Consider the following 26,999-nt stretch of genomic DNA (forward strand, 5'->3'; position numbering starts at 1 on the left):
GTGAGATGCAGTTAGTGGGGGAGTTGTTTGTTTGTATTCGTAATCCATTACAATCTTTCTAGTTTTCTCTTACAGCACTTTGAAATTGCTTCTGTTTCAGAGGTAATACTCCAGAAGTAATTGTACATACTGCATTTATTTAAAAATCCCCTTTCATTTTCAAGGCTTTGTGTCGGTTTCTTAGCCTGTGTAAACTGGTGCGTCTCCATTGTTTCCAGTGTGAGCCTGGACCATATTCACATGTGAATAGAGTGATGGACTTAGTGTGGTATAAGTAACTCAACGGCACAACATTGCCAAAAAAAGAGAGGAAGTATATGATTTGTACTCTTAGTGTAAGGAAAGTGTTCTGTATACATTGCTGTTATTTTTTATTTCTTGTTTTGTATCCGTTTTGTGCTAACGACTGCAGCAGAATTGCTCCTGATTTATGTTATGCATGTGGGAGGGGAAACAAACCCCATTTCTTCAAATATATCTCTTTGCCAGTTATGAGGATTATAGTAACTGTATTTACTATTCTGTGGAATTACTGGGAGGCTATAAAAATTGAAGTAAAGTGTGAATGGCCACCATAATCTGCAGAGAAATGCATAAAAAGCCTTTCAGGAAAAGAGTAGTGTTTTATAAAAGACATATCAGATGATAGAACAACTTTCAGAAATTACTTCAATGCATAGTTTTTTCTGCTGTTCTTACCTGATTTATAGTGATGTTCCACTGTCATATCTATGTCTTCCAGGTGCTAATAAATGTCTGTATGGCAAAATGCTGTAATTTAAATTTATTTTCGTTTAAAAATAGAAGTCTTTCTTTATTCAAGAAGTAATCTAGTGGATATTATGTCCTGGTTCCAACCAAGATGGGATTAATTTTTTTGCAGTAGCCTGGAGGGGACATAGGTAGGACCTGGAGGTTATTCTCTACTACCTCACATCGTTGCCAGGGGTGGAGGAAAAGGACTCTCTTCCAGGGAGAATGAATGGGCTCCTTCCTTTTGGGGTAGTGTGGCACCGGTCCCAAGCGGGAGGGAGCGATGGGGTGACCCTGGTTCCAAGCCAGGGAGAGCATGGCTGCAGTCTGGTGGGGCTGGGGCGAGCATTTTTCATGTGAATCACTCTCTTTAGCACTCTTTTGTTATCAATTTTGTTGATGTTACTATTTCCTTATCTCATTGCTGTTTCTGATAAATTGTCCTTATCTCAAGCCATGATCTTTGCCTTTTATGGTTCTAATTCTCCTTACCTGGCACCTGTAGGGAAAGGGAGGAGAGAGTGGCAGCATGATCTGGAGGATCTCAGTGGGAGAACTCAGCTAGGGAGTATTATTCCTAAACACATAAACTCGAAGCTCAGATGCTGTCCATGATCTCAGTGGTGGTAAGTGTTCGGTTTATATACATAGAAGTTAACACCACAGAGAGTTTAAATCTATTTCTAATGTCTTGGAGGTCATGAATATAAAACATATGCAGGAAAACTGCATCCCTGGACATTACTCATCATTAAGTGAGATTTATTTTATTTTGCATCCACTTATGGAGGGGTGAAAGAGATATTAGTGATTGTAGACAATATTTAGATTAAAACTTGCAAAATCCAAGTACTTGTAGTGTAAAGTTATAGGATTTCAGAAGTACTGATGATTTATATGACTTGAGGAAAAACTTTAAAAGGAAACAGATGGGCACATATTTTAGAAAAAGAAGTTGTTTACGTTAGTCATATTCTAGTCATGTCAGAGAAGGGCCTGGGAACAGCTCAGGCTTAGCCTTAGGATAAACATTTTGATATTACCTGAGAAAGAAGTATCTAATTAAATACAGTTAGCAACACCTTTTATAGCATGCATGTACTATGTAGATTCTCTTCTGTATAAGATGGAAAGTGAAAAAGCCAAATCCCTGGAGACATGTTCATAAACAAGATTTGCTTCCTGATCTAAAGAAGAGTGCACAGTTCAGTGTCCTCAAAGCACAGTTTCTTGATCCTTTAAAACTTTTTTCTTCTCTAACTTTGCCTTCTTTATCCTAGCAACATATAAACCAATAGCGTAGGCAAAAGTGAAAACAGTTATTGTTTTACTATGAATAAAATACCCTTTCTCTAAGGCTAACCCATTAAGTATATTAACTCCAAGAAGATTTGCTTGTAATTTTCAGTGTTGTTTGTCAGGGGACTTTGACATAAAATGCTTTAATCTACGAAAGTGGAGGTTTTTGGCTGACACCTTTTATTTTTTTGTAATGAACACATTTAAATGTTTCATTCAGTAATCCTAAGGACAGTCTGTAAATAGTCTTCTATCATTTAATAATAAGTTCATTTCAAATGGGAATCCATATCATTATGTGTAATTCTGGAAAAAGTCATTGAGGTGGAAGTCTAGGTGGCATAAGTTCAGGAAAAGCTCTTAGTCACTTTCAGGGTTTTACTGAACTTTTTCAGGTGGATTCTGCTTCTGAAAACCAAGGAAATTTTGTGTAAGGAGGACCATATCTTGCCCCAGAGACCATCCCTTGTTCTTTCACTGTTTTGCTCTTCCTGATTGAAGCATTGTCATATGCCATTGCCAAAGGTATCTGAACAAAGAACAATGAAGTGTGTGTGTATCTTTTTGTGCATAAATATGTCATTAAGATTATTAGGAGCTTTGTATACATTGGGAAAATATATCTTAAGGACATAGGAATCCTTTGGATTACAGCCATAATTCTTACTGGTGCCACTAGAAGTCTGAGACATTGGCCTTGTCTGTATGAGAAAATTAAACCAGCTGGCAGAGGTTGTGCCTGTGCTGTTGCAGACACCATGCCATAAAACACTGAAAAATGAAAATGTTTGAAAAATAAAACAAATTCAAAAAATATGAAATTCTGGAAGGGTAAATTGACAACAAATTGCAGCAAGATTTAGCTGTGTGAATCCAATTGGTGTTAATAAATGTCACACAGTGAAAACTTTCATGCTGCTGTGAAAATGTGTTTCTGAGAAACTACATTTGCAGGATAATGTTGTTTCAACACTTACAGTAAGTGGAAGTTTTGGGGACCTAGAAGTATATAGATAAACAAACACAAAGAACTCTAAATGATGAATGAGATTTTCAAAGTGGTAAAGGGATGGTTGATGGAAAGTGTGTGACTAATTCTCTTCATGGCTTTGACAGTCTCATTTCATGTGTTTATCCTTGGGCTGGCTCCTTTGCACTGTATTCATTCTGTAGGTCCTGATTTAGAAGTGTATGGCTTACCCAGTTATAGCTAGTGTAAAATAGGCTGTTCCCTACTTAACCTGTTACTTTCCAAGTGATTAAAGTGTCAGCAGGCCACACTGAAAAATTATTCCAGTGGAAATGCAACTTCTATATACTATTGTTTTGACTAGTGTTTGTTTGGGAAGTGCTGTTGGTCATTTTAGCAGCCTAATCCCTTTCAATATTCAGAAGATTTATATTTAAGATTGCCATTAACATTAATTCTATTGATGTATGTAAACCCTTACATTTGAAGATGGGACTGTATCCGTTAGAATGAACAATGTTACTGACATCATGGAATTTCAGCAGTTATGGGGAAGTGATATATGCATATACTATGCATAGATTTTGATCTAATTTTTAAATATTTTGTAGAGCTGGGCACTCGGACTCTTGATGCTTGTATGTTAAAACTGCCAGATACCAGTTATTCAGTTAACAGCTCAAGGATTCAAGGGAATTGATGAATTTGAGAAAGTAAAAATCTTTGAACCAATAAATTGCTGCACTTTTTATGTTGATAGAAGAATCACCAGCCCATTGATCTGGAGATGAAGCATCTGTCCACTGATAAAAGAGGAGGAAGTTGAGGGAGTGCCTGTTGCATTAGGAAGGATGGAGAAACCTTGGGGTTTTAGCCCTGAAAAATGCCCTGTTTGCAGGATGTTGCACTTTCTGTTTTAACTGCTGATGTGGGAATGATACTTTCCTCTGGTAACTCAAATAACATTCCCAAAACATGTAACCATTGCTGGTGGCTATACCTAAGAGGCTGATATGCTTTTAGTGTGGGTGTATAGTTGCATTTAGCCTTCACATTGGAAGCAATACGCTGCATCCAGTAGAACTATTGAGTTAAATATTTGCAATCCAAAAAAATGTATGATATTATATATGTTTTAGGATCTCTCTCATCAGGAACAAGACAGTAAAAACTAGCACTGTTTTCCACTTCATGTTTTTTGGGTGTTATCGGTTAGTAAAACACACATTCTGAGCTCATCAACACCTCTCCATGCACCAGAAATTCAGCTTCAGAAGTGAAATCCCCTCCTGTTGAAGCTGCTTGTAAGACTTCTTCTGTTCAGTGTTCCAAAGTTAGAAATTCAAAACTTGAGGAAACATGAACTTTCAGAGCTCTCTGAAATTTCTGAGCTGGGTAAATTTCTGAAATAAATCATGCAGCTCTTGCTTGATTTTAGGCTCCATCCACCACAGCAGGCTATTTTTTTTACAATTCCTGGCTGCTCTATGACTGAGGGAAAGTTGTCATATAAACATTTAATGAATATATTTATAGTGAGGAAGTGAAAGAGTTAAGATTTTAGTGATAATAATGCAAAATAATTGAAAATTGTGAACTATAGCTGCTCTTCCTGTCTTATAAGACCAGTATGTTTTGATAATAGTTATTTTAAGGACATTCAGATATGCTGCTGATCTACTTCTATTTCAACATCTGCTATATTCTACCTAGACCCCATTCTTGGGACTGAGGAACAAATATCGTGGTTTGGAAAGTCATTGGAATTCAGGATAGTATTGTTGGATCTAAATGGAGTTTGGGTAGGACTTGAAGAACTCAAACACTTTGTAGGTTTATTTTTGGAGATCGTATGGGATCGATTGCACTTGCAGTTGTTTAGGTGGTATTTAAATATTGCCAACTTTGTGTGGTTTGGATCTGAAATTAAAACTTGTAAGACTAGTTAATCTTAGCTCATGTTTTCAGTCTGTATCTTACTTCAATCTTATAGGTGCAGAGGCCCTTTTAGTTTTAGGACAAATTTGGTAAATTGACAAATAAGTAATAAAATCACAATCCCTTTATTTTTTCAGGTAAAAGTGTTGCATTTTTGCCCTCTTATAATATGAATTTTATTGATTAGATGACCAAAGAGAGAGTCAAACCAGTCACACCAATCATTGGTCCTCATATTGTACAGGAAAAGTGAATGGAGGTTTTGTACTTCACTTGATTAGAACTGAAGTAAATTAATGCATTCCATACTTGCTAAGATGATCACTTCTTGGATGTACTCGGTGAAGCTAAGAGGTAAAGAACCCAGGATGCAACACAGGAGAAATTCTGATAGAAAAAAAAATCATAGTGGGATTATTGGATCATGGTTTCGAAAGAAGTTTTGGAAACTCCATCCTTTAATAAATTCAAACTCAGCTAAACATAGCTCTCAAAAACCTGATATAACTGACGTTTATCTGATGTCAATTTTGGCCCTGCTATGAATAAAGGTTTTACCAGGTGACCTCTAAGGACTCTTTGCAACTTAGGTTATCCTGTCATTGTATGATCTTAGCAGAGCATAAGGAATAAGGGTCTTCAGTTCTTTGTGGGAGGGTATTTAAAATACATAGCAATTTGAATTAATTTGAAATAATTAGTTTCCTAATTTGTTGTGTTTATAATGCAGAAGAAAGAGACTTGATATGGCAATAACAATTCTAGTATTCTGTTGTATCTCTTGGTGTCAAACTTAGTAATGAGTAGTAAATGAGAAGTACCTGTGATTGCCATGAGTTTTATTTAATGGGTAACAATGCTGTGATACAATGTAGTATATCAGATCTTTTGAACTCATTAATATTGAAGCAAAATATGTTTAATTGAGTCAGTCTTGTAATTAATTGCTAAGCAGTCATTTTGGAGCAAGAACTGTGTTATTTCTTTCTATGCAGGGAAATGAGCTGCACATTTTTGGTTCTAGATGACTAATATAAAGGAGCAGTAATAAGTGACTGTGTGGTTCAGGAAACTGATAACATGCTACAGAGTTTTTCACCTCCAGGTCACATTTTGAAATTCACTGCAGGTTAGATAAGGGCAAATGTCATTATGAAATGTTTATATTAAATTATGCTGGTCTTGCTATGGCCTCAGTATAAAAATGTCATCTTAATATAGAGATTGATGCTAATTTCCACCTTTTATGTTATACAAGAAGGGTGAAGATTGCTGAGCATGGTGTGAAGACCAAAATGATGGTTTTGCCAAAGTTTCCTTCAGGCCAGCTTATGAGGGGTGCTAACATGATAGTGCAATGAAGTTTGCACCACTGCCTTAGCTCATACTAGACATGGTATCTTTGTAAGCTTTAAATTAAACTAAATTGAAATGAAAAATAATGTTAATTGCATTGAATTTAATTTTTTTCATTGGCCAGAAAGAACATTTCTTATTGCGTTTTATTTAGTACAATTTCTCTTGGAAACCAAATTTGGGCAGTAGCAAATGGCATGTCTCACTTTGAGTCTTGAAGCAGCTCAGTTTTGTTCAGGATGAAACCGTTTTCCTCTCATCTCTCATGAGCAGTTAATGCAGATCTTCCTAAAGGGTATGCCAGCAGGTTTTGGATCAGATGTTCCTGTGCTGAGTGAGACTTGCAATTTCTTGACACAGCTGTGCCAGCAGCACTGTGACAGGTTTTACTGTGTCATGGGCTGTTTTTCTTCCTTTCTATGTGTGACCAGTGAAATCTTTGTAGTCTTGCTCTGGGTCTGTGCCTTTGGTAGGTCTCTAAAGGACAGTGGTAAGCGGCATTATCACTGTACTCTGATCTCAGGAACATGCAGACCCTGGTAATGAAATGGCAGTAAAAGATTTTATTTTAGACCTTTTACTTTTTACTGTACTTCTTTATCTTGTCTTTCTTCAAACACAACCCTATCTTGCATGTAATCTCAACTCAGATGGATTTTTTAATGCTGTGGTGATTTGGGACTTGTTCTTACAAGTTGCTGAATGCCCTACAGCTCTCATTAAAGTTGCTGAAAGTCATTCTTTTACATATAGGTTCTTTATAATGTTAGGCTCAAGCAAAGGCAGCAGTGAACCCCTTCCACCTGGTGAATGCCAGTAGTACAGTAAAAGGAAAGGAAAAAGGAAAAATTTCTACATAGTACAACAGCCAGTTTCAGTCAGAAAAATATCCCTTACAGAAGTGAATGCCACAAAGAAATAAAATTGAAAACTTAATGAAATGCAGAAGGAGGATAATTGTAAACCAATTATTTGTTGAAAGATAATCTTGAATAATCACACTTGGTTCTTCCACAGGTCTCTTTTTTTTTGTTTTTGGGTTTGTTTTTGTTTTTTTTTTTTTTTTTTGTGGTTCAGTTTCATTAGTACAGAAGTTTTGGCTAAGATTAATTATAAATATATGTAGAGGGTATATCCTTGACAATGAGCCCACAGGAATTCTTTGAGAAGGGTTTTGGCACACACCAAAGAAACTACAGATATACCAAAGTAGAATAATACTTAGGAGATGAAGCATGAGCAGGAAGATCTTGAAATGCTTTTATACTTAAGGAAATTCTGTGGGAGCATGGGATGAAAAGTGTAGAAAGATGTATTTAGATGAGTGTAAAAAAAGTGGGATGTGGAAGCCCTCTTTATCAGAGAGATGAAAGTTTTCTCTGTATGTGGGAGTAATTCCTGCCTAAGGTTTCACTGAAAATAAGATCTTAAGGGAAAGATTTTTATTTATCTTATCTATGTACTGCTGGTGCTGCTAAGCCAGTTTCTCACTATTCTGTTGTAAAGTTACTGTGTTAGTGTCAGACCCATTGAATAAAGAATGCTAAGGGAGCAAAATCATATGATGATGTTTTCTAGGGAAATTGAAATAACTGGCATGTTTCTCATCCAGCTCTAGTTTTTTGTCTTTGGTTGAGCTTTGAATTTGCCCTGTTGGCAGTTCCTGGAATGTCCTGTAAGCAAAGTGCTCCTGGATCTCAGGAGAGTGCAACTGAAGCTCAGCACAAGCCACTGTGGAAATGAGTAGACATGTAAATCTGTATCAAAACAAAACAAAACACTCCCTGCCCCCCACAAAAAAAAACCCCAAACCCAAAAAAAACCAACCCTAACAACAAACCTCCCAGTGAAGTGCAGCTTCTTAGATGGACTGAAAAAGAGCTCACATCTAAATGCATTTTGGAAACAGCATTCTGTTAAAATGGAGCACATAGAAACATATTCATCTGCAAGTTTAGTCTCCACTAAATCAATGAATATGATTTAGTGAATGAATAAAAAGTTGAGGAATTCTAAAGCTGGAAACTCTAGTGCATTATAGTACAGGAATAACATCACAACAATGTATAATTTGCCTCTTCCGGTGAGCTGTTGATTTTTCCTGCTAAAAATTTGCTGAATCTTTCTATTGCAGAGTAAGCAGGGTGTTTAATTTCTCTGATACATATTTGTTTCATGAATTAAGTAGATATCACCAGGGTAAGTATGTTTATATTTTAACTGGAACAGAAGAAGCCTTGCTGCTCCTACTGATTCATAGAAGCCTGAAAAGCCTCTCCATCCTCTAATGCAGATGGAGCTACTCAGAATACTGGAGATAGATGGTCTTCCCATGGAGATGCTCTAAGCTACTGAAGATTCTTTAAACAGACTGTAGTCAGTGAGCTGTACATTTGTAAAATACCTGTTTTGCTGTACCCACCAACATGGGCATTCAGGAAGCCTAAAAAATGTCCAAATTTGGGAGATATTTTTCTCCATTACCTCTGTTTCCAGTACTTATGTCGATTAGTCACAGTTTTGTGGTCAGCCTCATTCTTCTTCTGATAAACCATTTCTATTCACAACAACAGGATATCTTGGCTCCAATGCCTAGCTGGGAAATGATACACTATTTCCATTCTCACATTCATCTCTTTATTTATTTATTTATTTTCCCCTGGAGCCAAATGATTTGCTCCCAAGTCTCCTCCCAGTTATTTCAGAACAACATCCAAATTCTGATCTTCATCTGTTTGTCATAGTAAGATTCAGACCCTGTTCCCCAAACCGGTCAAGACTGTTGAAATTCACTTGTGGCTCTAAATACTGTATGGCCTTATGTTGTTCTTATCTGGGTGTTTTTCAACTATGCAACTTAAGTTTTCTTTGGTTGTATAGTTGCCACAGTTATTTGTGGTTCTTCACATGATGTTGGTTGCAGAGCATTATGAAAAGGTCTGGTTAGTTCAGAAAAGAAGGGAATGTGAACTGGTGATAACAGATAGATGAACTAGCAGGGTCATTAACTATAATGAAGTTATTAGTTATTCCACTTGGAATGGGAGTGTTAGGAGGGACTGGAAAAAATGCTTCCAAGCCTGGATTTACAGTGAAAAATTAGACATATGAATGGCAGTAGCCTATATCTAAACTTCATTCAAATGTCAGAAAAGAGTTTTAAGTACATTGAAATATATTAGATGCCATGAATGGCTTTATGTTGTATATTACTAATGTATAATTTAGTCATAGTGGTTTGATGAAAGCCAAAGCTGAGTTGTGCCAGAAGTAACCACAAGGTGCCAAAGTTTATTTAAATTGGATTAAATTACAAAGCCCTTCATTTCTCTCATTTCTCTAATATGTTTTTTTCATGAGTTAGACATCATGAAGATAAGTACAGTAATTTCACTACAAGCCGCAGCAATTTGACAAAAATTTTGGTGGAAACCTGGAAGTGCGGCTAATAGTCGGGGGCGGCTAATATGCGAATAATTTTCTGACATTTACAACCCCAGACGTGCCAGCCAGGGCGCCGAGCCAAGCACCTGTCAGTAAAAGCCGGTATTTCGCAATTGTTACAAAGTGTTACTCTGTTGCCCTGGCTCCCTGCAGGCAGCACGGGGGGCGGGGAGAGAGGCAGGAGAGCTCTCTTCTTCCCTCCTCTGCCGCAGCCCGGGGGAGAGACGGGGGGACTCCGCGCCGCCATTGCTGCGGCCTGGGGAGGAGGGGGGGGGCTCTGCCCCCGACCTCTGCCGCCGTGGTGGGAGCAGGGGGTACTCCGTGCCCAGCCGGCGCCGCAGCGGGAGCAGGGCCGAGGCGAGCGAACCCAGAGGCGGTGGCCAGCCGAGCGGCACCACCGAGCTGGGCCACCTGGCCCTGTCAGCAGCCCCTAGCGGGCTGAGCCTGCACAGCCTTAGTTGAGCCAGTAAACACCCCACCCTGCTGCGGTTCTGTTAGTATTTGGCAACTTTGTTGCACGCAGGTCCTCGCTGTGAACGACAGAGCGGCTTATATTCAGGTGCGGCTTATTTATGGACAAAGAACGAAATATTTGCCAACACCCAGAGATGCAGCTTATACTCAGTGCGGCTTGTATTCGTGAATTTACTGTATGTTTACATTTTGATTGTAACCAGTTACATGTATTAATCTGTACAGCTGTAATCAATTGAATGCACTGATGACTCAAAGTGTAGCCTGTGCAGCTGAGATGTGGTGTGCTGCCTTGCTCAGAGGTATGTAGGGTGTGAAAGAGCCTCACCAGGATGATACTGACACCCATCACACAGGTAGATGAACCTTATTGCTTGCTCTGTTGTGGGACAGGTACTAAATCTGTATCCACCCTAATCTGCTGCAATTTTCTATACACTCTGCATTTTTAAAAGATGTGAAATACATGATGGTTGGAGAGCAATGCAGCCTGTAACCTCTTCTGGTCACATTTAACAAACTTGGATCATCTGTGGTGGGGAAGAAGATCAGGTCAAATTATTTCATTGCAATTTTTGTATCCATGAAAGGTTCCAGGTTTCAGTGTTTAAGTCAGTGTATGATACTTGCATTGAAAGCTGAGGAACTGTTTGTGCGATGCCTTGTGTCCAAGAGAGTGTCCAGGTTAACCCAAGATCTCACTGAACTGAGATCCTGGTATATTCATTGCAGGTGTATTAATTTAATTATTTTTAAGCTTTATTATGTATTTGGTTCTCTTGATCTATCTGACCCACAAAATTCTTAGCTGCTTGAATTTCTTAGTTTTCGCTGAGATTTTCAGGCTGGACTGTACTTGGTCCACATGCTAGTCATGCTGGAGGGCTCAGTACTGCTGGGGTTTCATTGTGTGTATTTATCTGTTGAGAAGCTGAAGTAAATAATGCCCCAGATTTGGACTGGGTTTTTCTCTTTAAGAGATCATTTGAAGCACGCTGCTGAGGTTGGTTCTGGAATAGGATGTGTATCTGAGATACAACCTGCCTCAAGCACAAACCAAAACAGGTTATGGAGTCAGAAAAAGAAGCATGCAAATGTTTTCCTTTATGCTCTACAGAAAATCTCTGGAGTCCTAGTTCAGGCTGTTTTTATGCTTGGTGATTCTTCATGTTTCTGCACACAGTTATGATTATTCTTTTTCTAGTATTGGCCACATATCACTGTGTGCATATTAACACTTCAATACATGAGTTCTGTGTATTTGGATGGGTTCATAATTTGGAGAACACATTTCTCTTTATTTGTATGCTGTTTGCAAAGTGGTTTAGAGGTATTAAAATATATTGCAAAAACAAAAGTCTTTCTGTTTCAGGAGGAACGTAGTAAGCATGGATTCTCTTCTGGAAAGATTATTTTTAGGAGGTGACAGATTTGAGTTGATCCCTACACAGTTAGCTCTCCTTCAGAATGAGACTTGCAAATACCTACATCTGCACTGATGGGATGCTTCCTTGGAGATTCCCCTTGTGTTGTCACCTCTGGCCCCAGGCACCTGGGGAAGACAAGAGTCAGTCTCTTAAGGACGTTCTGGAGAGCAGGAAAACAAACAAGTATCCCCAAAATACTGGAACTGTATATAGGGAAGGGGCAGTTTTAAGTCATGGAGGAGTTTTTTTTCTGCTGATAGAAGCATTGTTCAATTTGTACTAATAGGACTGTGAGTTCATGGTTTTCTTATTATGGTACTTTGTCAACTCATTTGCTCAATCCAATTTCTGGTGACTGGAATTGGCTAAAAAATTACAGGATATTCACTGCAATAGGAAGAAGAAATCCAAATCTCTTGGGTGGCAAATCTTAATTGTTGCATTTTTCTCTGAATGACGAATGCACATCAAATCCCAGCTATCTAGGCAGAAGAGTAATTTCCAAGGCAGCCCACTCACATTCAATTCTCTTCCTCTAAAAGTGAAGCAATAAATTATGCTGGTGTTTAAGGGGCAATCTCTGTGACTTTAAAGAACATAAACTATCAGAAGCACACCAGTCTGACTGTGCTAAATGCTGAGCTCCTCCTCTATCTGAGTGAGTAACCTCATCTCCCACAGAGAACAGCAGGAGCTACAGGTGCTGGCATCCTCACTCTGTGGCATCACTGCTCAGAGGGATCGAGCAGTAACTGAGGCAGCTGTGCTGCTGGCTGGGCTTGGTAAGTGCAGGCAATATTAGAGGGTGACGTTAGATGAAGTCACTGAACCATTAGGAAGCCTGCAAAAATGAGTACCCTCTTCTAATCTGAAAAGTGTTGTGGTTGAGAATATACCCACTGGACATCCTCAAGGGAAGACTTCTTTCACACATAGTAACTCTATCAGGGTTACCAGCTGGCATTCCACCAGCATGAGACTTAGCCTTGTAACATTTCATAGATCCCTACATTGTTCTAAGTAGTCCTGGTCATCTATTATTAATATGCTCACATTTTTTGCTAGACTAAAAGTATATTATTTTCTTATTAAATCTTCCATTACTTTAAGATGCTTTTAGGGTCTCTTCTGTTCTCCTTCTATTAGTTGTGAACAAAAGCTTTTCAAATATCAGAAGTTAATATATGCTGATGTCTGAATAAGCAAGAAAATTCATCAGATTCAGAGGCCATTTTCTTATATAATGATGTCTTTAAGGCCTCATACACTGTTTTTATAAAATATTTTTATTTATAAATATTTATAAAATAGGTGTGTGCCTATTCATATACAATTCCAGTTTTGCATTAGAAATATTGGCTGCATGACAATGTGAGACTTTCTCCTATAATGGTTATTATTTGGCATGCATAAAGACTTCAAAGAGCTCTTAAGTTAGAGAAGTAGTATTGTGTTTGCTCACACAAGTTGATGGAAGCAGTGACATGTTTATTCTGCTTGGAGATGGCCAGAGGGAAGCCAGTGTGCACCTAGGAAGTGTGCAGTTAGTTAGCAGAGAGAATTAGAGAACTCTCATGGCAGAGATATACACCAGGACAATCTCAGTGCTGCAATAATAACCCACTGCTAATGGCCAGGGTCACCTGGAATGGTTTTGCCTTTGTTCCCCCATGACTGAGCCTCAGCACCGGAGCAGATTCTCAGAACTGTGTTGGAAATTGCATCATACTTTCCAGAGCTCCCCTGCAAATCTCTTGCTGTTTTGATTTCTGGAGTTCTGTTTGCTAAAACTGTATGCAGGACCTAGTGTAGAATAAACTTTCCCCTAATTGTTTAGCTGATGTAGGTATAATTTTAAGTGTGCCATTTTTATTCTGTTAATTTCCAGATTAATTTTTACCAGTAATAATCCTAATACAGGCATTGAATTTTACCAGTAACCCCTCCTGCTTAGTTAATCTATTTATTTCTGTCCTTCTTGAAAGTTATTTTTAATCTTTAGGGAACTTTGAACTATTTCTCAGAGCTATGTTGAAAAGTGAGTTTATAGCCTTTTACTGCCATTGCTGTTGCTGCTTGCTTGAGGCCATGGAGAAGTTGGGACAAAGCCAGGGAAAAGACTCAGGCTCATGTCTTAAGCACAAGATAACCATTCATCTTTTATAAGCCTTTCTTGTCTGATGGTTTCAAGTTCTCAGAAAAGATGGCCTGGAAATCGAAGTGTTCATGCTTTTTCATAGCACAAATCCAGATTTTTCCTTTTGGTCATGTCATGCTGCTCTGTGTACAAGCAACAAGGTGTGTGGTGATGATACAAATGAGGTCAGTACCCCTTGATTTTTCTATTATTAGATCATTCAAAACTCACTCTCTGTGGCTCTCTAGCCTCTGTAAATCCATTAACATCAGTGGAGTTTTGGTCATTTATACTTGCTGAATATCAGCGTTAAAAGATAATAGCTGAATGCTTGACTTTAAGTGTTACTCGCATATTTGAAAAAAATTGATGTTAGATGTATATTTAAAAATATTTTTTACCTCCATGTTTCAGTAACATTCTTTGTAGAGTTTGAGATTATAATGGTGTCACTGGTAGTTTTTCATACCATCACCATGCCTTCTTTAGAGGGTTTGTGTCTGTATCCACTCTGTCTTCATTCATCTTTGTCCTATTTTGGAAAGTGTAAAAGTCCTCACAGTTTTTAGCAGAAGGCTATTGTTAGGGGGAAGACTCAGACAGTCTGTAACTTCTGACCTTTCTAGAACATATTTTTGTAAGTCCTTTGAAGTAGCATGGAGGAATGATAGGGAAGTTGAAAATATGGCCAGCACACACAAGTATGTTCAGGAAATAATATTGCTGTCTTTAATACTGAAGGAAAAAAAACCAAAAATGGTGGGATCCAGAACCTATTGGATTCAGTGAAATATGTTCACATTGATTTCAGGTTTTGTATTCAGCCATGCACAGTTTTCTTCAATTTTTTTTTTTGGGTGTGTTTTCCTTTTGTTTTTATTTTTTCCAGATGATTAACTGTGCTTTATTAGAGTTGCTGCAAGAGGCAAAATTTAGGCTTCTCCTGCTGTGGTTTATTGAAAATCTTAATAATAACATTGCATTAACAGAATTCTAGAATTCTTCACATTTAGCACTTTTACTTGACAGGGTAGAAACTTTATTGTGACTGGAATTGTTGTCTAAAGACCTTTCCAGAGGTGTGAGGAGAGACACGTTGCTAATGCTGTTGATCACCTTTCAGAAAAAAGGAAGAGCTGTGAGCAAAACTTGTAACTCAGGGCTAGAACCAATACAGTCCACATAATGGTACAGAGTAATATAATATTATCAGAAAGATAGTATTATTTATTTATTTATTTATTTATTTATTTCTGATAATATAAGGCAGACTTCTTGAAATACACACAATTTGAGTTCTTCTCTCAGGGAGTGGTAAGAACTGGGGCAGCAGGAATATCACAAAATCACAGAATTATTTGGGTTGGAAGGGACCCCTGGGGAGCATCTCATCCAGCCACCTGCCGTATCAACAAGGAAGGCCAACCCTTGTTTTAAAGATGTTTTCAGATACGGGTGCACTTTTTAATTTATGCAGGTGGAGAAAGCCTTGGCTTAGTTATATTCCCTTTGGAAAAAAAAACCTGTGCTCACTGAATTTTGTGGCCAAAGAGTTATGATTCTGGTTTGAGTGGTGCATATTCTTCCCTATTCTCTCTCACTGAGGAATTATTTTTACATGCAAAGTATATATACTACATGGGTTAAACACTACTCCATCTTTACTTTTCTATGAAAACAATAGATTTTCCAGGGATTAGGGATCCTGTTGCAGGGGTGTTTGAATAAGAATGTATTGTTTGTACAGTTGATTTTGTCTGGAGGCAGATGATCTCTTGTGGCTGCTTTTGACCCTGATTTCAGAAATGGCTGAAAGGAAAAGTGCTCAGGCTGAAATAAAACCCACAAAGGGCTTGCAACAGAAGTCAGATCTAAGATCATGTAACAAAAACTTGGTAATGATACATATTGCTTAGGTTTTTTCTAATTTGTGGGTTGCAGTCTTAGCACTATTGGCATGGCTTCCTTACAGGAGCCTTTTGATTTAGATGTGACATATGTCAACAGGATTTTCTTTCTTTCTGTAGGCTGTTATGACAGCTCTTTAAATGTATAAACTAGGCTAAGACAACTCTCATCTATCCACTAATGCAGCCATGTCCCTATCAGGGGCTTTGCCATCCTCGAGCAGATAGCTGTGGTGTTAAAGTTTTCATGTGACATAATGGAAGTACTGGGCAGTTATGGCACAGTTTTGTTATATAAACCTACTTATGCAAAACAGAGAAACATTCAACTGCTTTAAATTCTAACAAATGAATGGGAAAGCTGCCTGTGCTACTATTGCATGCAGAGTTTTGAGGCAGCTCTTTTTCCTTTAAAAGTAGTGAGTTAACTGGTATGTTTTGAAGAATGAGAATCTCATTAATGGCAAGCAGAAAATTGTGTGCAACATTTGAACACTGATTATCAGAAACACTTTTGTTAATTATGAATTAGGCCAAATATGTTTGTTCTATGCATGTATTTTGTGGCTTTAAAAATAGTAGTCAAAGTTTCTAATAATGACAGAAAATAAACAGTTGAAAGGATTGGAAAGATGGCAATAGCAGGAGAAAAGAGTGTTTGCTTTTGCATGTGAGGATCTTATTTTTGTTGCTGCATAATTCCAACCTTACTCTTTTCAAGTATCAGCTGACCTCTGATAAACATATTTATCCCCAGGGGTACTCCTTGTTGCTCAGATTCTAAATAAAACAAGTAAGCCTGCTAGGGTCATCTTCTCTGCTTCTTTGTCTTTGACCTGGAGAGCTTGCAGTTTCTCACAAATTTGATGAAAGGCCCATGTCCCCTGAACATCTGATGGTGGCTTGGAAATGCATTTTCTCAGTCTCGGATTTTATGATAGTTTTCTTCCATATGTAGCTATTTACTGGTTCTTCTGTAGCTATTTACTGGTTGTAAAGGGTTACCATACCTTAGACTGCCCAAGCCATTTACTGAGTGGATATTTTCATTTTGAATCATATTTAAACACATTTCATATTGAATCTTTCCAGTCAACATGAGTCTGTGAAAGGTGAGTGCTACTGACCAACCTGATCTTCTATGACAAGGTGATCACCTTGGAGTGGAGGAAAGGCTGTGGATGTTTTTTACCTGGAGTTTATTAAAGCTTTTGACACCATTTCCCTTGGGATTCTCCTAGAGAGATTGACTGCTTGTGGCTTGGACACATACACTTCAAAAAAAGGTAAAAGGCTGTCTGGATGGCAGACCCAGGGAGTGGTGGTGGATGGAGTTAAATCCAGCTGTCAGCTGGTCACAAGTGGTGTTGCTCGTGGCTCAGTTTTGCTGCCTGACTTGTTTAATATCTTTATCAACTGGGGGAGGCAATTGAGGGCACCCTCAGTCAGTTTGCAGATGACACCAAGTTTGGCAGGAGTGTTGATCTGCTGGAGGGGAAGAAGGCTCTGTAGAGGGAATCTGGACAGGCTGGATTGACAGGCTGTGGGCAATTTTAAGACATTGGACAGGGCAGCAAACCCAGTTCTGCCCTTGGGTCACAACAGCCCCATCCAGCACTACAGACTGGGGGCAGAGTGGCTGGAAAGCTGCTCAGAAGAGAAGCACCTGGGGGTGCTGGTCAACAGCCAGTTGAACAAGTGGCCAAGAAGGCCAATGGCATCCTGGCTTGGATCAGAAATAGTGTGGCCAGCAGGACCAGGGCAGTGATTGTCCCCCTGTACTGATCACTGCTGAGGCTGTATCTCAAATCCTGTGTTCAGCTTGTGTCCTCACTACAAGACAGACATGGAGGGGCTGGGGCATGTCCAGAGAAGAGCAACGGAGCTGGTTGAAGGGTCTGGAGCACAGATCTTGTGAGGAGCAGATGAGGGAGCTGGAGCTTTTTATCCTGGAGAAAAGGAGGCCCAGGGAAGACCTTATTGCTCTCTTATGACTACTTAAAAGAAGATTGTAGTGAAGTGGGGGTTAGTCTCTTCTCCCAACAAGTGATATTTGGAAAAATGTCTTTCCAGAATGGGGATTGTCAAGCATTGGAACAGGCTGCCCAGGGAAGTGCTTGAGTCACCATACATGAAGGTATTTAAAAGACATATAGATGTGGGACATAAGGAAATGGTTTAGTGGTGGCCTTGGCAGTTTTAGGTTGATGGTTGGACTTAATGATCCTAAAGAACTTTTCCAACTTAAATGATTTTGTGATTCTGTAAGAACTCAAGTTAGAGGAACCATCAAGAATGAAGCAAGCTATTACTGAGGCCTCGGGGCAGTATCAGTGTATCTTTCTTTATAGAAAGCATCTAGTTGTTGAAATATTATCTTTCTACTGCTTAAATTTCCTTACAATTAGAAAATATGTCCCACTGCCTTGTGCAGACATGGACTTACCTGGGAATGGTGGGGTAAGTATCCCCTTCTCTCATAAAAAGTTTTTGGGTGCATAATGGGGAGCATGGGGATACTGCTTATTCTCACTGCTGCTAGATCCAGTCCTAGTGCATTTTAATTCTTATTTGCTTCAATGTAAGACAATTATTTCCAATTCTTTTCCCTTTTAATGTGTGTATTTTGTATGTATGGCAGGATTTTGGTAGCAGGGAGGCCTCAAGGGTGGCTTCAGTGAGAAGCTGCCAGAAGCTTCCCCAGTGCCTTATAGAGCCAATTCCAGATGGCTCCAAGACAGACCTGTCACTAGCCAAGACTGCATCAGTCAGCAACAGTAGTAATGCCTCTGTAGTAACATATTTAAGAAGGGGGAAAAACGTTATTGGGCAGAAGTAATTGAATACAGGAGTTAGGATATATGAGAGAAAAAGTTTTGCTTCTCTTTTTCCTACTGTGATTTGACTTGTAGTAAATTCAGTTCTTTTCACCAAGTCAATCTGTTTTGCCCATGACTGTAATTGGTGAGTGAGCAGTGGAGTGGTTAAAGTGGATATTGCTAGTGGAAAAATCCACAAACGTGGAGAATAAAAGGTGGTTTGAGTGGCAGTTTAGACTTGGATTAATTTTCAGTGTTGTGCATTTTTTTTTGTCCTCACCTTAGGCTGCTAAATAAATATTTTTGAAACCACACAATTTATAATTAATATCTTCTCTTGGTGGCTTAGTGAGTATCTACTAGTAAATCCTCATAGAGTTATGTTTGAAAGTAATTTTCATTTGCTGGAATTTAGCTGGGAATATTGCTGATAATATACTATATTGTCATGGGCAGCTAAGATGCTAAGACTTACAGATCTGCTGTAAATTCCTAAAGGAAAATCTTGGCACAGCATTTTCATAGGTTTTTTTCTACTTATGCCTCATCCTGATTTTTGAGAAGTTGAGTCACACAGTTTATTCAGTTTGAAAAGCATATATCCAGAGCTTGGAAATACACTGGAGGCTCTAGGAATTTTTTTCTGCATATACATCATAACATTTTGATATTTCCTTCTACTTGTTGGTGTTCTTCGAATGCTCAAAGCTTACTGGAGTTTCAAAATATGTTTCTAGTAAGGGTGTATTTTCAATTACCATAATTATTTGTTTGTTTTCAGGGTCTGTTCTGTTCTTTACAAACAAGTAAAAAAGACCAGCATCTTGTTAATGACTTTCAGGTCAGCATGTCACCCAGCATCCACTCCCTGTGGGCCTGCAAAACAAACAGTGGTGCTGTTTCAAGGACTGCCACAAGCACCAAGTTAAATATACTTGGGACTATGGGTTCTTTGGGATCAAAGGTTCATACATGATTCTGTTGCTTTCCTGACTGTTGAAGAAATAACCATGAAGTGGTCAAAGTAGTAAATGAGTGCATTTGCTTTCTTTATTGTCCCAGTAATTTAGATCATTCTGTTCAGTCAGTGGAGTTCAAAGAGCCCAGTTTCAGGTACTACTAAATTTTAATTTACTACTGAAACTAATTACAGTTTCAATTTACTACTAAAATCTTAATCTCTTAGTTTGAACAACATCTGGTGCCAAGAGAAGGGAACACTGAGGCATATTAAATTCATAATGTTTTCCACGTTCTGTGAACTATATAAGCATACAAGGTATGCAATATAACGGCAGGTTCTAAATCAGCAAAGGTAAGATGTAAAGATCAAATCTTACAGATCAATTTGTGGAGTGCCACCTTTATGCATTGGTTTAAAAAGAGACTACACTGTATGTTACCTAGCTATGTATTCCTAGCTATAAAATAAAATATATTCTCTGGAAGAGGGCTGAGTATTAATAGAGTAAAAACAAGTTCGTTGTTCAGCCAGATGTTTTAAAGCTAGAAAAGCAGCAGGATTTTTGGGAACTACTGATAACAGATCTCTCAATATTTGTCTTTTTAATCTTCTTTTTAATGTAAACTAAAACTATTGATGCTGTTGCCATATAGAGTGAAATACTACATATTCCTGTACTGCATAATGGTGTAATTTTACTTGAAAAGTCAGAACTAGTAAGGAAACCAAAGAAAAGGTTGGGTTTTTCTGATAAGCAAAACCCCCTTCAGTAGGGAATTTTTCACAGAGAACATTACCTTTATTCAGAAATACTGCTGTGCTGCCTCTCTGAGAGTAGACACCTGTTGATGTATTTTCAGTCTTCTCCCTGGATGTCTAGATTAAGGTGACATACTTTTCTCTGTTAGCAGATGATATGAATCTCTAGTCTTAATGCATAATGACAGATACAGTACAGGTGGAGAGCACCTAGGAGAAGGAAGACAAAGCTGCACAAAAATTTCCAAGAAGTATTAAACAGCACTGTCAGATTCATTCTATTTGAATTTTATGCAGACTATTTTAAACTGAAAAGTCAAATTTTAATTTATTCAAAACTCTGTGTGTGATACAACCATTATTACAGAAAGACTTGAGCAATCCCCACACAAATATGAGCACATATACATGTGGAACAATAAAATACAAGTATTTTAGAAGAATGTCACTAAAACTAAATAAATTAGTGTATATTGTGTATGTGTGTGTGTTTGTGTGAAAACACAGTTTTTGGTTACTTCCTGCTGCCTTACCTCCATGTGTGGTTGACTCTTGGGAAGGATTTAATCCTTGAGAAGTTGTTCAGTCAACCAGAAGATCAGTGGCATGAGAAATTTGAGGGTCTGAACTTGTAGAATGCACCTGTTTTATTTTTAAATGTTTCTAACAACTAATGCACTTTCATGGAATAGTTTTATTACTGTTGAATAAATGTTTTCAGATAAAAAATGTTTGGTTTGGATAAAATGTTTTGATTTTCCTATGAAAGAAATGTGAGTTTCAGCTGTCACTGGATTGGTTGCTTTTAACTCTGAATAGATTCAGAATTTGGAATAGGTATATTGGGAAAAGATTCCCATACTGAAGAACAAACTAGTGTTTTGTTTTGTTTAGATAGACAGGCATAAAATTCAAGAGATTCATAGAGCTGACATTAAATGTATTCAAGTGTATCTAAGACTGGGCTCTAGACTATCAATAATTGTGCCTTACCAATTTTATTTGGGCTTTTTTTCTCTTTTTTTTTAAAGTATAAGCCCCTATTTTAACTGAAAGGGATTGTTAAGTAAATTTTGAATGTGACATGAAAGGCAAATAGAGAAACGACTTCATACTTGATGTATCAATCTTTTCGTAAATTGTCTGCATACCAGTGACTGCAGGAAAATTACAGTAGGCACCAAAACAGCTGGCAACTGCGTTTTCAAATTTATAGAGGGAAATAAAAAATAAGTAATTGTTGGAATTCTGTGTTGTGTGATATATGCTTCCATAGTTTTCCTCTTCTTTCTGCAAAGGAATTAATCTATAAGTGTACAAAAAAGGACACTTTCTTTATGTTTGAGCTCATAAACAATTCTTCATACACCTCTTATTTCATAATGTTTTCTTTAAGACTTGCAAATATTTATTTTTAAGAGGTTTCATAGATTATTCTCTTCTATATGTTGCTCTCATTCTTTCTGTCTCCTATTAGATGTAATGTGAAGGTCAGATTCTCAGGCTACAGCAACAGCAAGGGATGTATTTGAGTCAGTGTTGGATGTAGTTTCTTTTTGATGTGAATGTGATTTGCTAGGTTTCATACATCCCATAAAATAACTCATGACAGCTACATGCTGAAACAGATAGCTTTTCTTCTTTCCATAAACCTTTGACTTGGCTGTTCTCTCCACTGCCTTTCACTAAATAGAAAATTTGTGCTAACTCCTGCCCAATAGATGTTCAGAAAGCATGTTTAAATGTGGCAGAAACCCATGAAAATATTTTTCAGGGATCAGTTGGCTGCAGGTGCTGTCTGTGCTGAGATGGAAATTATTTATCTGAAGTTTTGTGCCTTCTGGGGTCAGGACTAGTGATTATTTCATCATGGGGGAAATGCCTGTACCTACTAGTAAGATACAGATTTGAGATATGTGATGACAGTAGCTTTCGTCTTCTTATAAAATCTATCCTGACCAAACCTTCCTGAGCCTTTTTTTCCCCTCACCTTGCCAGGTAGTCCAGTGTTTCTCCCCTCTTTTTTAAAATTAAAATTAATTAATTTTTAAAATCAAAGGACTCTATCTCCTTTCTGAAGAGGCTTGAAAATGGAGAGTGCTACCACAATTGTCATGTTTCAAAATAACACTGAATACCCTGTAAAAAGAGATAAATATTTTCCCTAGTTTTGCTTGTTTGTGTACTTATGTGTAGAGGATCATGTGTATAAAGTTAAGCAAAAAAATATTGCTAATTATTTTGAAAACCATTTTCTGTTGCCTTTTGAACCACCAGCTGTGCAACTGTTAACATGGTTCTAACAGAGCAAAAGTATTCATGTTGTAAATAATGATGAAGTTTATTAACAATAGAAATGTCATAACGGAGTTTATTTTAGTTATACACTGTATTTTAGTGAAGTTTCCAGAGCAGCCAGGTGTGAGAGAAATGCAATATTAGAAGATTATAAACTAGGAACCATGAATAAGGTCTAAACGAAAGCTGGAAATAGTGTGCCGAGTACATTTATGGAGCTCAACCTACTCATAAAATTGCAGGTGAATTTGTTCTTGCTGTATGTGGAGCAGATTCCCAGCATGAATTATCATTTGTGGAAATTGTGGAAGGATGAGGTGTACAAATGCACCATATATCCTCTTTAGTGAGACAAAATTAGAATGAACTATGTGTGATTTGGTCGAACATGACGACAGCATAGAGACAAAATACATGGGTTAGCACTAGAGAGCCCATTTCTTTGTAACTAGTTGTCTTTAAAGCAGCTTACAAAACCTCTTGGTGTATACATTGCTCTTCTGCTTTAGTTAAGGATGTGCACAGTATTTTTCAAACTATTTTTTCAGTACTGTTATTCAGGAATTATTCTTCAGGAAATCTTTAAGATAGGTGTAAAACTCCAAGGCAGGTTTATTCATGACTACTCAGTTTAGATATTGCTTCTTTTGTACCTCCTTGAGGACAAGCACACAAGTCACTTGAGTTGAAGAATGGAGAAAGGAGGTGTTGCATGTTGTGCTTTGATAATCAGCTTCAAACTAATAAAGCCAGAAGGATTCAGAAATGTAATAATTTAGTCTAATAGGAAGAGATTCACTGCAATAAACAGTGAAACACATGAGAAGAGCTGAAGGCCGTAATCACATCTTGTAATGTTTTTGAGTGTGTGAATTCAGTCTTTGCTGGTGTTACATCTGATCTACAGCTGTGGCAAAGGAAGCAGTGCTGCATCTGTGTATGTGGAGATCCAATCGTAGCCAAATCTTGCTCACTTGCAAAAAAATTCAAATGAGTAGTCTTTATCTGACGAGTGCTATCTCTTTGTATTAATTGCATTAATATGCACTTACCATTTGCATATTAATTATTTCGTTCCTGTTCCACTTGCAATCAAATTGTTTGAAACTATTTTTTGCAACTGAAAGTTGTGCATATGGTCCCAGGTAGTGCTAAGAAGGAGCTCATGTTCTTGCTTTTGCTGTAAGTTTTTTTTAGAAAAATATTTAAAACACTGCAAATCAAAAGCTGATTTTTCATGTTTTTTAATTTAACTCAAGATAGCAGAGCTAGCAGCTGGCAATCATTTTAATACTGTACTGGAGTTCTCTTTGAGCAAAAGCAGTGCATCTAATGAAAATGTCATGATGTAATATGAATTACTTCATAAACACATTTTTTTCATGAGTAATAGCAATTGTAGTTGTATTTCTTACCAAAATTGATTTTAGTCAAGTGAATAAGATAAATACACTCTTTTTTCTTTAGTTCCTTATTCTTTTCTGCCAAAGATACACATTTATTAACTTTATATGGTTCATGCCATTACTTGTTGTCATGTAGGTATTGGCTAGCATACGCAGAATTTTGTGTTCATTTTTTCTTGTTAGTTTGTAGTGTATAATGTATAATCACGTGGTTACTCTCTTTATGACACACTTTTCTGACTTGCTGTAGTTTTCACGTCCCAAGTGTTGGTGGGATACACTTCCTTAGAGGGGTTAAATTTTAACTCCCTTACCATGAAGCGTTGTGTGTTTGAAGATTTGAGTGCATTGGATAGAGATACTGACTCATACAACCACTATGAATATAGTCCTCTGTTAATCCCCACAGATTCCTGCCTGGAGGAGTCTCTCCACAATTAGTCTCATCCTGTTGTACTGATGACAAACTGGTCTCTTGAGTTGATCACTTCCCTACAAATTAGTAAGGCAGGTGACTTTGGATATGGGGATGCAAAGTGATCATGGGGTAGGCATATACATCTTTCATGTTGGTCTGCCGGAAAACTTTTGGAAAGTCAATTTGTGAGTGGGTTGTAGACTGGCAGGGCAAAGTTTTGACTCTGGAATGTGTTGCTAAACTCACAGGCTGCTGAAGTTAGAAATGTTTCAGGGTGAACATCCGATCACTGACTAAATGCAAATTCTCGTTTGAGAAGATGTGAAAAATACACAAAAAAGATGGGATAATAGAGATTTCTTTATGGATGAGAATGGTTATTTTTTTAGGTTGGTGTATGTTTACATGCCCTGAATCTTCTGTAGCTCTCCAGTTGCAGTTTTTTATTGCTTTTTAGCAGCTTACTATGACTTTGGCAGAAAGTAGTTGATGATGCATGAGAGAAAGTGGTATCCACTAGGGTGTTTTTTTCCTCTTCATTTTAACGCACTGCATATGGGTATCTTCAGTATCGCCTTTTATGTATTTTTATTATCAGTGCAAAGAAGTGGAACAAATGTGAGCAAGAACAGATTTCATTTGCTATTCCACTGCCATTATCCTGTTAGTACTTTATTACTTACTGAAAACCTATCTTGGAGTAATGGTGTGGTGCTGCTTACGAGCAAAGATGTGATTAATGGCAAGGGTTTGATATTTTTTCTTTTGTAATGGGGAAATGCTAAGTTAGAGCAGAAGTTATGCCATTTGCCTTACTCACTGAGGGTTTAATGTAAGCAGCATGGAAGATGCCTGCTTTTTGCAGTAGAGCTGATAACATCACTCATTAGACATATTTTCTTCCAGTTGGTGGAGGCAAATTCTACACATACAGATCTGAGTTTTTATATATGCATGCATTATTCAGGGTAAGTGATTAATCAATTTATGTGGATGCATTTCAACTTGTGTCTGTTTGGAAACAACTCCTGGTGATTGTTCCAGGTATCAGAACTACATGATCTGTTGCCTAGATCACATGGGATTATCTTTCTTTCCTAGCAATGATAGTCAAACCTTACTGTGCATGCAGGAGTGACAAAGCAACATAGCAAAGAACTGCACTCACCTTTCCTTTTCTCATTAACCACTGTTTGACCATACTGATTTCCTCAGACAATGGCCCTGGCTAGGACAGTACTGCCAGAAGCTCTTTTGAGATGATCTCACTGCACCTCCTGAAGTGGTCACTTTTCACTGAGACATTCACTGTGCTGGAGGGATACCAAGAATTGCACGAAGATACATTATCCTGTAGGCTGCGAATGAGTCTGCTAAGACTGAAAAGAATTCTGGATGTCCTTTCGGGTCTGCTTATATATTCCACTAATTGCCAAAATACAGCAATCAGCCTGGAGTAGAGCCCAAACTCCAGGTGGTCTGATAAACTCTGAAATATGGTTTTATGTTATTCTCTGTCCCCAGCAGAGTGAAACAGATGCCTCTCCTTCCCTTTCCCCTTCTAATCCTTTTTCTCGTCTCAATTCATACACTCACTCTTGGAGTCAGACTAGCTGGCAACCTGGTGTTCAGAGTAATCGCTTTGGCTTTTGGAATTCTGAAGGAGGAATTGAGTTTGTCTTCTATTATCTAGGCAAGTGTTCTGTTCTGTAGAGGAAGTAGGGAACTCTGCAGGATGCTTTAAAAAAACCTGGTGCTGGATGGTGCTCTAAAAATGTGATGCTAACAAGTGTGAAAACTCTGTAGTGTCCAAACTGGGCTATTTCATATCCCCTTGGTTTATGGATTCAAATTAATTTAGGCATGAACTAGATACTAAACACTCCTTCCTTCTTTAAAAAAATGTGACATAAAACAGAAAATTACATTTTAAAGGTCCAAGGACACAACTGTGGCTGCAACTGAAGTTGGGAATAGTCATTAATTATTCCTAACAGTGCAGAGATTATCAGGTTCAGAGTTTGGCATCAAAATCTTCACAGCACTTTTAGTCAGTAATCTTAGAACTGCTGATCCAGTAGGTTTCCTATTCTTATGATGTTTCCTTTGAACACAGTGGATCTTCAGGGGATCATAGGTCCAATATCAGGATTAGCAGTTCATAAAACTAGTTTACTGAAATCAGTTTTGGCCTTGAGTATTTCCTCAGAGCTCATGGGAGAGAAAAAACAAAATCAGCAGAAATTATGCAGCAGCAATGAAAAGGCAGTGCAAACTTGACTGAAATGAAATCTAGTTCAGAATCTGAGGGAAGCACTATGGAAATCTTTTCCTGAATCAGCTGAGGGAGGGGCCACTTGAATCTGCTTTCTAGAGGGACCCTTTTGGAAGTTTCCTCCCAAATTTGCCCTAAATCAGAATAGTGGTTATGCTTCTGTGATTGACCTTGGGATCCTTTCCCAAGAAATGGGGAGCATGATATGAGAAGATAGGAGGAGAAAATTTGATATGAGGGAGAACTTCTTTCCTGGTTACATGACCAAACACTGGCACAGATTGCCCATGGAGCTTTTGCAGTCTTCCTCACTGGAGATATTAAAGACCCTTCTGGACACAATCCTGTGCCATGT

General features: G+C 38.0%; 1 protein-coding gene across 3 annotated transcripts in view; it reads left to right on the forward strand.

The window, feature by feature from the left end:
• The window catches only part of NKAIN3 (sodium/potassium transporting ATPase interacting 3), a 349,000-nt gene that overhangs the window by 1,163 nt on the left and 320,838 nt on the right, over window positions 1-26,999 (forward strand). The window lies entirely within an intron of this gene.

This window comes from Catharus ustulatus, chromosome 1 (genome assembly GCF_009819885.2).
Source record: "Catharus ustulatus isolate bCatUst1 chromosome 1, bCatUst1.pri.v2, whole genome shotgun sequence".
In the NCBI taxonomy this organism is placed as follows: Eukaryota; Metazoa; Chordata; class Aves; order Passeriformes; family Turdidae; genus Catharus; species Catharus ustulatus.